This window comes from Acinonyx jubatus, chromosome D1, assembly GCF_027475565.1.
Source record: "Acinonyx jubatus isolate Ajub_Pintada_27869175 chromosome D1, VMU_Ajub_asm_v1.0, whole genome shotgun sequence".
NCBI lineage: Eukaryota > Metazoa > Chordata > Mammalia > Carnivora > Felidae > Acinonyx > Acinonyx jubatus.
Genome location: NC_069390.1, coordinates 90,486,402 through 90,490,244, shown reverse-complemented (window position 1 = coordinate 90,490,244; position 3,843 = coordinate 90,486,402).

Genomic DNA, 3,843 nt, shown 5'->3' with positions numbered 1-3,843 from the left:
TGGGGTCACGGGGACAAGGGTGCAGCTTAGCCGGAAGAGGGAGAAGGCGCAGATAGTCATGGAACCATGGGCAATCTCAACCAACATTTATGGATCCGGTGGGGGCGCGGGTCACAAAAGAGATTAAACAGAATCTTCCAAAGTAGCAGAAAGAGATTCAGAAAAGAGCGGTATCACACAAACCAGAGGAGCAAAGTCTATCAACATTGAGAGAAGGGTCGATGGTGTCAAACGCCACTAAGGAGCCAAGTCAGAAAAAGGCTGCAAAGTGCCTGTGGTGGTGATTTGGAAGAGTGGCCTTCCAGTGTAGACTGGATGCCTGGCCGCAGCGGATCGAGGAATGAATCTAAGATGGAGGGAGTGATTATGGGTCACTCTTTTGAGACATTTGACCGAAAGGGAAGACCTATGGGATGGTAGCTAGACATGGACTTCAGGTGGAAGGAAGGTTTAATTTTGTGTTGTTGTTGTTGTTCTGTTTTTTACTATGGGAAAGAATTAAATAAGTACCTATGCTAAGGCAAGATGGCATTTGAAGATTCAGGAAAAAAGAGGGGATAAGGGAACAAGGTCCCAGAGGCCATGGTGCCTCTACCTGAAACACTCTTGTCTCAGGTCAGGTTCTCCAGGAGACAGACTCTGAGATTTTCATGCAGGAGAATTACTGGGGAACAACACCTGGTTAGTGAGGGGGCACAGGAGGCAGAACTGGCAGAGAGAAAAGTTGGAGATGCAGCTGGAACAGCAGAGAGCCCTGAAGCTGGGCTGGCCCTTCAGAAATGGCCATGATTGAGGAGGAGCAGTGTGGAGGCAGATAGTCTTGTCAAGAGTGACAGACAAGGGAGGAAATTCCTTCCTGATGGACTCTCTTTTCTCTGGAAAACAGAAAACCATTGAGAAAGAGGGTTTGGGGCCTCTAGAAGAGTAGTGAAAGTCTGGAATGGCCTTGGGGACTCACCTGTTGGGACCTCGGTGTATTCTTGGGGGTGCAACAGAGATCAGAGGCCATAAATCTGTGGTGACACCATCTTTCAGGTCCGGTGACTGTCCTTAGTAAGGCTCAGCATATCAGAAGTATAAGCAGAAGGGGAGCTGGGGGTTAGATGAATTAAAGTATGTTTCTGAGTTTTTGGTATGTTGCCTTCCCTGCCATGCCTCCCTTCCCAAGGTGGGCCTAGGGAAGGAGTCTAGGGTCATGGCCTCTATTTGAAGCTTCCTTCCTTCTTTTGGGGTGGATGTTTACTTTGTCTCGGCCAACTTGCCAATCCAAACGTTGAAAAAAGGCAGAGTACATATCAAGCCATTCCCAGAATCAAACTCTAGTATAATTTAGAGACCAATGAGTCAGATACATGTGGATTACATTTTCCTCTAACTACATACTTGGTTAGAAAATCCTAGACTGGGGTTTGGGAGTGAAGGATCCTGTTTGGGACACCCAAGTCATTATCAACGGGGAAATGTGTGTTCCTACCCAAGTTCCTGATCATCAGACATGGTCTGAACACCTCTGCTCAAGGTGGCATAAATTCCCATGACCGCAGACCACTGGAACGGACTTCTAGGAGGCAAGATTTGGCACCTTGGAACAGCCCAATGCAAACTTGATGCGGCCAGCCTGGGGTAAAACTGGCCCTGGATGGCTGGCTTCTGTTACCTTCACCCACCCTTTCTGTTTAAGTGGGGGCAGGCTTGAGACCACAAGGCAAATGCCAACATGCCTCAAGGACCTTAAACTCAAGATAAGTTCAGATCACATTAGTGTTGAGAGGCCCAAAAAAAGAGGATCCCCAGGTTAAGTAAGGGGCTTTTCTGGAATGAATGGGTTGAAGGTGATGTGGGGAAGAGGAGGCCAACATTTTTTCAGGGACAAAATAGTCAAGAGACCCTAGTCCTCACTCTCATTCTGTGATCTTGTGGAGGTCACTAAAGTCACTATCCCCTGGGGGTTTTGGTATCCCCGGAAAAAACAAAGCTTTGGATTAGATGATGACTAGGGCCTTTCGGATCTCATGTATCTAGTTCTGTGTCCTCTATGCCTCAATTCAAACTCATTCTTGTCTGCCTCGTCCATCTTCACTTTTCTTCTTCCCAAGGGGCGTCAGGGTGTCTGGTGAACTAAACAGTCTTGGCCTTTGTCTTTCTGTTTCTTGCTTAAAATTCTGTCAGTCTTCTGTCATCCATCTATCCATCCATCCGTACGTACATACATACATTCCACAAAAATGCACTGACATCAATTTCCCCCCACCACTCCAGCTAGAGCTGGGCCACATTAGACCCATGGCCACCTCCTGGAGAAGAAACCAGGAAATCCCCTGGGGGCCTCAGGTTAGAGTTAGGTTAGGTTAGGGGCTGGCCCACTTGGACCCCAAACTTCCTCCTACCCTGCCATGTAAGGGGGAAGCCTCTTTTTCCAGCCCTCATTTCCCTGCTCTTACCTTAGGTAAAAGGAAGGAGTGATCCACTTCTTGACCCCACAGTGAGGATGGAGAAGGGAAAGAGATGGGCCAGGGTGATGAGGCTTTGTGTCAGGTGGCTGTAGCTGGCAGCTCTCCATTCCTTGATCTCAAGGCCACATCCTCTCAAAGGATGGTGGGAGGGAAGCCAGTAAGAGAGCCTTGAAATGGAATGCTAGAGCTTTCGGGATGGACGGGGTGCCACAACAGCTGTCTTGCAGATGGGGAAGAGCATTTGAACCTTGAGTTTATATTTCTAGAAAAACTTCCCCCTCCCCCTCTTCTTCTCCACTCAACTCCCTTGCTGTCTTATGGGGCTTTTGTGAGGTTTAGAAAAATAAACAGAATCTAACCATAACTGTCTGAAAGTGCTAAATTACCAAGAAAGACATAACAGATTAGCAGTGCAAATTAATCCTGGGTGGGAGATGGCCAGCACACCGGGGAGCTGAGAATTACCCACAAGAGTGGTGGTTTCCCTGCTCTTGATCCGACCCCCCCCCCCCCCCCCCCGGGATGAGCCACTTTGCAAACTGCATCTTCTCGGGTGACTCTGAAGGCTGAGTCAAATTGTCTATGGAGATGAGGTTTAGAAATGGGAGGCTGTAATCCATTTTGAAACCAGCCAGCCTGAGACTTGAAAAGCCCCCGTTAATGGCCATCTAGTCCCTTCTTGCCTTCGGGTAAGACAGCCCCTAACCCATCCTGGCTGGGGGCCAAACTCTCTTGCTAATGATTCAAAATTCATAGTATGTTAAGAGTTGAAAGAGATATAAGAATACTCATCCAGTCCTTCACTTTACAAATGAATACAGTGAGCCTCATGGACAGGAAGTGACCTGCTCAAGGACCCTCAGCTGGTAAGGGACAGCTGGGACTAGAAGCCATGTCTCCTTGATCCCAGTGAAGATGCTCTTTCTTTCTTTCTTTCTTTCTTTTTTAATGTTTATTTATTTTTGAGAAACAGAGAGAGACAGAGTACAAGCGAGGGAGGGGTAGATAGAGAGGGAGACACAGAATCGGAAGTAGGCTCCAGGCTCTGAGCCGTCAGCACTGAGTCCGACACGGGGCTCGAACTCACGGACTGAGAGATCATGGCCTGAGCTGAAGTCAGACGCTTAACAGACCGAGCCCCCCAGGTGCCCCGAAGATGCACTTTCTATAAGAGCATCTCCAAGTCCCCAGCTGACTGCCCATTTCCTCCCTCCTCAATGTGCTTGTCCCTTCATTAGCTTCCCTGAGTTCTGCTTAATGAATCTGTATACTTTCAGCCAGTCTGCAAATACAGCTTCTATGGTTTTGAACCCCAAAACTTACAGTTTCCTCAGTTCAAGTCAGTAGCCTACATTTGTTGAGCTCCTACTATTTGACAGGTGCAGCATGA